The sequence below is a fragment of the Vulpes vulpes genome, chromosome X (assembly GCF_048418805.1).
Source record: "Vulpes vulpes isolate BD-2025 chromosome X, VulVul3, whole genome shotgun sequence".
NCBI lineage: Eukaryota > Metazoa > Chordata > Mammalia > Carnivora > Canidae > Vulpes > Vulpes vulpes.
In genome coordinates this window covers 68,783,710-68,792,861 of record NC_132796.1, presented here as the reverse complement: position 1 = coordinate 68,792,861, position 9,152 = coordinate 68,783,710, and the positions used below count along the sequence as shown (strand labels likewise).

At 36.8% G+C, this 9,152-nt stretch overlaps 1 pseudogene; it reads right to left on the bottom strand.

Moving 5' to 3' along the window:
- Positions 1-857: 857 nt before the first annotated feature.
- On the bottom strand, positions 858-1,308 carry LOC140596248 (large ribosomal subunit protein eL20 pseudogene; annotated as a pseudogene).
- Positions 1,309-9,152: the final 7,844 nt, after the last annotated feature.

Sequence of the window (9,152 nt, the reverse complement as noted above, 5' to 3'; positions counted from 1 at the left end):
GCTGCAACTATGGTCCATGATGTACTTGTTCTGGGACTGAGATTAGTACTTCAGCCCCTTTCTGGGACAGTTTTGATTTCATAGTAGAGAGAGAAGGTGAGAATAGAATAGCACATGTTGACTCCTAAAGCATCTGCTTGGAAGACACTTATATTTTACTGGCCAAAGCAAATCACATGGTCAATCCTAGTATCAGTGGAGCAGGGAACTTCTTCATGTAGGGTTCCTACAGGTAAGGAGAAAATATTTTTGATGGATACACATCTATCACACCAGGATTTTATTATCTATAATCAAAGAAAGAATAAATGAATCTCTTCTATTCTGGCACAAAGGCATGCACATGCACAAGGCATCTATGAGACAGGAATCAGCAATAAAATGTTCTAATATGGGAAGCCTGGGTGGCTCAGCGATTGAGCATCTGCCTTCGGCTCAGGTCATGATCCAAGGGTCCTGGGATCAAGTCCCACATCAGGCTCACTGTATGGAGCCTGCTTCTCCCTCTGTCTACCTCTCTGCCTCTCTCCTTCTCTGTCTTTCATTAATAAAAATAAAATCTTTTTTAAAAATAAAATAAAATATTATAATATGGTTAAAACCTAGAAATAAGGTTAGATACACTAAAGGAAATAAAAATAAGCAAACAATTGATGAATAAGAAGTCACATGGACAGAATTGAAGATGAGAAGCAATGAATTGATATAGATCTCAAAAGTTGTATTATACATCCAGTATTGGGTGGGAAATGAGAAGTTGTGGTCTCAGTTAATATAATGTTGATAAAATTATAAATTAAATTAAAATTAAAATTATAAAATATTATAATATTTTATTTTATTTTATTTTTATTTTTATTTTTTTTTGGTTTTACCCGAGGAGTTTATTTGAACAGACTTGGGCACCGGCCGGCTCTGCATCTAAAAGAAGGTGTTGGGCCTCTTGGTGGTGAAGCGTGGCTTGTGCTGACGACGCAAGACCCGATGGGGCAGTGGGAACTTGATCTTGGAGTCGTGGAACTGCTTGACCGCTGGCCGGCGGCACTTGCTGGCTGCAATCTCTTCCACCTTCATGATCTGGATAGAGTGGGCCCGGGCACGGTGTCGGGCACCCATGTCTCGGTAGCACTGGGTGACGGCGCCTGCGGTGGTCAGATCCCGGTATTCCCGGTACATGTTGTGGGTGCCACTGCGTGAATCATAGCGCAGCCAGATGCCGAAGTTCTTCACCCGCAAAGGAGATTTCTCGAACACCTGTCCACAGTAGACAATTTCTCCAGAAGACTTCTTCATCTTCTTCAATTGAGACACACAAAAGGAAAACACAGATTGAAAGTGGTGTGTGTGTGTGTGTGTGTGTGTGTGTGTGTGAGAGAGAGAGAGAGAGAGAGAGAGAGAGAGATATTGAGAGAGAGAGAGAGAGAGAGAGAAAGGGAGAAAGGGAGAGAGGGAGACAGGTTGAGAGAGAGATGAAATAGCATTTGGCAATTCAGTTAGCAAGGGAAACAAAAAACAGTAGTGTCAAAAATCACATGGAATTTACAAGATTGGAGATAAAGTATCTTATTATTATTGCCAGTTTATTTGGCATTATTGAGAACCTTTGCCATATGAGGAAGATGGGGAAGTATCCCAGATAAGTTTTCTTGAAATGGAGCTTTATAGCAGACCTGTGGAACAAAAGCTGAAGTTAGAGAATGCTCTTAAAGACTAAATTCTTATTTACTTAATGCCTGCAACTTCCATTTGCATTTAATCACCTGTCCCTTAAAATGTTAATATATTATTATTATTATTTTTAAACTTATTTAACTTACATATACTGTTTGCTTTTAGAAATAGTAATTTTATACAAGTATGATAAAACATATGTTTGTGACACCCTAAGAAGCTTTGAGGAAATCATCATCAGAATTTTAAGAACTAAGAATGTGTTCTGCTTCCTTGTATCATCCACAATTACCATACTGCTTCACCCATAGTTAGCAATCAACTGATAACTGTTGAGTAAATAAAAGAATAATAATTTTATTCCTGTGTTTTTGTTTGTTTGGTTTTGTTTTTGTTGCAGAAGAGTTATTTGAATAACCAATGAATTCAGCAATTCTATCTTTTCGAACCTTAGCCTCTTCAAATGTTAAATATAAAGTGGATTATCCAGTATCTCCTTTATAGCACTGTTGAAAAATAAGAATCACAAATGTCAAATAATCTGTGTCTGCAACATCCAATTACTTGTTTAAAAGTAAGTTGATTAACATCAACTTACTTTAGAATTAAGTTGTATAACTTACTTCCAAAGTTAAGCTACTATGTTTTTCAAATCTTAGTGGTTACTATTTAAATAAAGATCTAAAGTAGAATCTTTTTTAGAATTATGCTAGATGTATGTGATACCAAACACCCCAATGAAAACTGAAAATATGCAATATCTAGATATTTGTATATACTCAGGAACCATTCCCATATACACAAAATAACTGAATGTAGCCATAGAAAATCTGACTTCCAAGGTTCTGAAACTGACAGGAATAATGTAAAAGAAGTTCCTGAACTTGGCAGAATGTTTCAGTTTTCATGTGGGGCCTTGACATAATAAAAGTTTAACCATAGAAAGCAAAGGTGCCCACTGTAGAGTCTCTAGAAGTATATTTCCCCCATCACTTTGCGAGTATCATTTCCTATACTCAGATAATGTATTTGTTTTTTCATATCAGGAAAAATAAAAAAAAGACCAAAGCGATTTCTATTTTTAAAAACTGAAATTTAACTCATGTGTAGTAAAGCATAACTATTTCTGACAGTTTCATACGTTTTGAAAGCATCATTATCAAACAAAGGTCTAAGAAATGAATAAATGTTTTTGGTTTTAGATTTTTGCTTCTGTATTTGTTGTTGTTTACCCAAATCACAAGAGTTAACTAAGAACAACATTTAGCAAGGTCCCTACCACATTTAAATATATACTTTTGGAATATAAAACCACTTATATATACTGATGGAAAGTAACAACCAAAGGCTAAGAGGAGTGGTGGCGAAGGGTTGTAGTTAAAATTAGATTCTCTACTTATATTAAAATTGTTAATTTTACCACAAAATAATTTCCTGTCTATCAAAAGATTAATTGACTTTGTTTTAAAAATATTCCTTAAATTATGTATGCATCATTAATAATAGTAGTGATGGTTCAAGATATTTGGGAAATTATCATCTAACATGAATAAATTTGATGTTTAATGAATAGGGAGGTGTCATCACCTATTGAACTATTAAATCAGAGACAGATAAATAGAATTATCTTTAAATTATTTAAATTCAAGTGTTTGTTCATGAATTTTCCCCCAATAACTAGATTTTAATATGCATAGCTTATGGTAGGTACTAATATATTTAGAATGTTTCAGGCACTTAGTATACTATATGACAAAATCATTTTCTTCAAATCAATAATACAAAGCTTTCAGCTATGTTTAATTTGGCATGTAGACAAAAATACTGAGAGGTAGCATAAGGCACTCTGATTCCACCCTTCAGGCCAGGCAAACTTGCAAACCATTCTGAGGCTCTTAAAACTAATTGCTAAGCAGCATAGATGCCACTTATTTAGAGGAAACTAAGAGGAATCAGTAATCTAGAAACCACAATTTGATTAGAAATAGGAACATCATTATGAAGACAATTCCCTTATTATAATTTACTAAGATGTGGTAAAGAAAAGGGAGAGGAAGTCCTTCTGAAACAGAAATCCTTGTGTTTGCTTGAGAAAGAAAGCCAACACAATGTGAGTTTTATCAAGTTTATCAGCATTTTACTCCATTCTACCTTAAGTTGTATGTTAGTTGCATAATCATGATTTTCTCTTGCCCATCCTTTATGATGCATATGAAGAAGTCTCCTGTGTGTCTCCTCTGGCTGTTTCTCAGTGTGTTCTTTTAAAATGTTGTTCAGTGTTAACAAACAATTTTGTTTGCCTAGATGTCTGACTTACTCTCCCTATTGGCTCTGGCTTTTTACCTTCTTCCTACCCTACCTCCTGATAATGTTCTTGAAAGAAACCCCCAAATACCCTTGGTACCAGAGTGACTGTCTTGTCTAGCCAGAGGTATATGGTTTTTCAAGATAAAATATAACATAATAGCACTGTCACATTTAAATATCAGGTTGTGGAGTCTAGGGGTAAGAGCATATCAAATCTGTGCATTATACAAGATGCTGGCAATATATAAGATGCTATCTTGCATCCATCAGGGAAGCAATGCACAGGCTGGTGAACTGGGGGTGAATGACCAGATGATGATTGGGCATACATGGTGAATGAATGTTGAGTCAGCACAATCCATGAACAGAACTTGACTCTCATTGACTAATGACTGCAGTAGTGTTTCAATGCATGTTGGATAAGAACTTGGTTAAGAACACTGTCAAGACTGATTCTCTAAAGACACAGTCTTTCAAAGTGGTGTTTACCAATAAATGTGTGTGTGTCAAGTTCTACAATTTATCATGGTTTTTGATAGCACAAGAAATGTTTACAGATAAAAAAATCCTAAAGAGTGGGCGGGAACCACACAGGTGAAAGAAATCCCTTTATTCCTGTTGCTACCTAAGTTGATTATGAATACATTAACAGAAAAATAGAAAAGTTCATTTTCTCACCTTCAAAATGGCACTCCTCATAAAGCAGCCATATCAGACAGCAGGACAAGAATGGGGGCAGAGGCTAAAAATAAAGGGAAAAATGATAACATCAAAAAAGGAAAGAAGTAAAAGAAATAAATAAAAGCTAAATAAAAGTCCTATTTTCATTTGCCTTTGAAAAACATGTGAGATGGTGGTGAGCCTGTAATTTAGTTTAAAAGTATAGGACTGGAACAGACTAGCAAGTGGATCTGAGACTGGAAGAATGGCAACCTGAGAATTGCTGTTGATGTTCAGCTTATTCCTTCATAGAAGCTCTACCAGGTATGTCTCAGAGGGACCCACACAATAGCTACCTGCAAAGTAGCTAAGGGCTGGAAACCTATACTGGTCTCTTTCATCATCCTTTTTAAAAATAGAAGGAAAGGAGTATTTCTGGTGGCATGTTTAACCTGCATTTCTGCAGCTTGGAGGTTTCGGTGGGGGGGGGGCGGGTTGAGTTACAATGAGAGTAATTTCTGATTCTGAGCTTAGTAAAAATTGTCAGAACCCCACCCTTCAAGTCCTTCCCTTACCATCTAGCAAAGTCCCTGGGTGGAATTTGCCTTCCTAAAGATCAGCAATATAATTGTCCTGAGCAACTGCTAGTGCTCATTTATATGCTCCATCCAAAAGCAGTTTCTGTGCCAATGATGTCAGCTGAACTTGATATATTCTGGTCATTTGTCATTGCCTCATTTTCATGACTCCTCCCATAATATGGTTTTTATTACTACTAACTGCATCAGAATGCATCCCGGTTAGTTCAATATCATATCAAACTAATTATTCTGAGCCAGAAAAATTATTTATAGTGCTCCCTTTCACTCTCGAAACTGCTACTTCTTATTGGAGATGAACTTTCTCCCATTAGTTTATAATTCTTGTTTAATGAGGCTCCCAAATAAATCAGTCTAACTCAGTTCTTACTTTTAAGATATTTTTAGGGGATCTCTGGATGGTTCAGCGGTTTAGCACCACCTTCAGCCCAGGGCGTGATCCTGGAGACCCCGAATGGAGTCCCACTTGGGGCTCCCTGCGTGGAGCCTGCTTCTCCCTAATGCCTGTGTCTCTGCCTCTCTCTCTCTCTCTCTCTCTCTCTGTGTGTCTCATGAATACATAAATAAAACCTTTTAAAAAATATATTTTTAAAATTATTTTGTTTGTCTTGCTCTTTCTGATTTTCCCACCTCATGATATAGCAGAAAGAGCATAAATTTGGTAACCCAACTGATTTGTGTTCAAATATCAGCTCTGGTACTTATTAGCTTAGTAGAGCAAGGGAAAATATCAGTTTTTTTCATCATAAAAGTTGGGAAAATAATATGATTTAGCACATATGATTGATTTGAAGATGAATCAAACATGAGAATAAAACCTAGCAGAATATCTAACATATTGCAGAGAATGAATAAATGTCAATACCCCCTTTATACTCCCTCTTTCTACAACTAGAAATGTAAAATAGCTTCTCCAGGGTTTAGGTCAGAAAACATTTCAGCTTATTTAAAATTAACAACTTTCGATGGACACCGAGGCTCCTTCCACAGTTTGGCTATTGTGGCCATTGCTGATAGAAACATTGGGGTGCAGGTGTCCCGACGTTTCGTTGCATCTGAATCTTTGGGGTAAATCCCCAACAGTGCAATTGCTGGGTCGTAGGGCAGGTCTATTTTTAACTCTTTGAGGATGAATGGATAAAGAAGATGTGGTTTATGTATACAATGGAATATTACTCAGCGATTAGAAACGACAAATACCCACCATTTGCTTCAACGTGGATGGAACTGGAGGGTATTATGCTGAGTGAAATAAGTCAATCGGAGAAGGACAAGCAGTGTATGTTCTCATTCATTTGGGGAATATAAATAATAGTGAAAGGGAATATAAAGGAAGGGAGAAGAAATGTTGGGAAATATCAGGAAGGGAGACAGAACATAAAGACTCCTAACTCGGGGAAACGAACTAGGGGTGGTGGAAGGGGGGAGGAGGGCGGGTGTTGGAGGGGAATGGGTGACGGGCACTGAGGTGGACACTTGACGGGATGAGCACTGGGTGTTTTTCTGTATGTTGGTAAATTGAACACCAATAAAAATTAATTAAAAAAATAAAAATAAAAATAAAATTAACAACTTATTCAAAATTCTATCTTCTTAATGGACTATTTCTCCTATCTATGGTGCATGAATTCCTCATCCACTGAATCATTCCCTGAATGGTTAGATATGACCTTACTGTTCTCTCCCTGTCCATACTTCAATTCCTAGTCTTAGAACCATAAATTTCAAAGAGCCTTTTACCTACCTCCCTAGGAGCTCAATAGGAAGAAGCTTAAACAAAAAAAAACTTTTGGTAGTCACTCATTTTAGTTAGACCAGAAGAAGTCAGCAAACTTTTTCCATAAAGAGCCTAAATTGTACATATTTTAATTTTTGTAAGCCAAGCAATCTCTGTCACAACTATTCAACTCTGCCACTATAGCACAAAAGCAGACATAGATCATTCATAAATGAATCACTAAGTCCCGATCACTGAGTTTGACTCTATTGGTTGTCAACAGCAGGAAGCCAAGCTCAAATCAACTTATTCATAAAGGAATTTATTGGTTCACCTAATCAAAAGTCCAGGGACATAGGTTTAAGCTACAGCTTGATCCAGAAGTTCCAAACAATGTCACTAGACTATCTTTTAATTTCTCAATCATTTTCTCCTTCATGTTGACTTCATTCTTATGTTTTGATTGTGTCAAGATGGCTATACATATTTCCAGGGCTTTTTTCTTTATTATTTTTTTGAGATTTCATTTATTCATCTGAGAGAGAGAGACAGACAGACAGACACAGGCAGAGGGAGAAGCAGGTTCCATGCAGGGAGCCTGATACAGGACTTGATCCCAGGACTCCAGGATCATGCTCTGGGCTGAAGGCAGGCGCTAAACCACTGAGCCACCCAGGGATCCATGGCTTTTTTTCTTTATGTTCAGATCCAGCAGAAAAAAGTATTTGTGTTTATAAAAATTTTAATATAAATTACTGAGATTGGATAATCAGTACTTTGAACTGGAACACGTATCTGTCACTATGACCTGAAGCATGGGATGTCTTGAATTGCTTAGATCAAATGCATATCCCTGTCTCTGGGGCTTGGGTGGGGTCAACTCCAACCAAACTATAGTGAAGATGAATGATTATCCAAAAGTAATTTAAAACACGTCTAACAAAGAATATGAAAGGGATAAGGGCAGTGTTGTTATACGTCACAAAATATAACAAATCTGTACTATGTACGATGGAGCATGCTTGACTTGCAAGAGCACTCAAATTTGGCACTCCTTAATTTCAAAAAAAAAAAAAACCCACAAAACAACAACAACAACAACAACAACAAACCTGAAATACTTTGGAAATTAAAGTACTTCAGTGTCATAAAGTTAAACCTTCAAAGATATAAATATGTATGTATTTGATGAGTAAGTAGGTCTTAGTTTCCCTCTATAACACAGACAGGTTAACTTAGACTGTGGCAAACTTTCTGTAAAGGACCAAATAGAAAGTATGTTAGGTATTGTGGGCCACATACTTTTTTTCCCCTTTTTTTCTCCTTTACAATCACTTTTAAAATGTAAAAATCATTCTTAGATGAAAGGCCATATAAAAATATAGGCCAGGAGGGGAATGGGTGACGGGCACTGAGGTGGACACTTGACGGGATGAGCACTGGGTGTTTTTCTGTATGTTGGTAAATTGAACACCAATAAAAATTAATTAAAAAAAAAAGAAATCTAAATTAACTAAATTATAAAAAGTGGTAATCCTATCTTGGAGAAAAAAGAACCATGATTTTTTCCATTTTTATCAGTGTTCTGTTAAGAAGAAGAATCTACCCAAAACCAAAATAAAGACAAACATCTAATGAAAAAAAAAAAAAATATAGGCCAGGGCAGCCCAGGTGGCTCAGCAGTTTAGCTCCGCCTTCAGCCCAGGGCCTGTTCCTGAAGACCTGGGATCAAGTCCCATGTCAAGCTCCCTGCATGGAGCCTGCTTTCCCCCTGCCTGTGTCTCCGCCTCTCTCTATCTGTGTCTCTCATGAATAAATAAATAAAATCTTTAAAAACATATATAGGCCAGATTTGCCCTGCAGGTATAATTTGCCTACCTTTCAACTAGATGATCACTAGGACCTCATCCAGCTATTCTAATCTATGGTTCTAAGTTTAGGTTTTAGCAGCTGATTCCTACTGCCTCTGACCAGAAAATTATCATCCTTTCACAGAAGTATTCAAATACCAATGCTACTCTTATCTCCTGTGTGACAAAAATATATAAGTCATCCTATGTTCACCTGCATCATTTTTGGCCCTTGAATTCCCTTGTAGTTTTATTTTCACTGTTTCTACAAGATATTCTCTTCTTGTGGTTTTCTTTCTCGTGGGAAAGAGCCTGTACCAAGCTAGGGCATGAGGTGGCAGCCAAGGA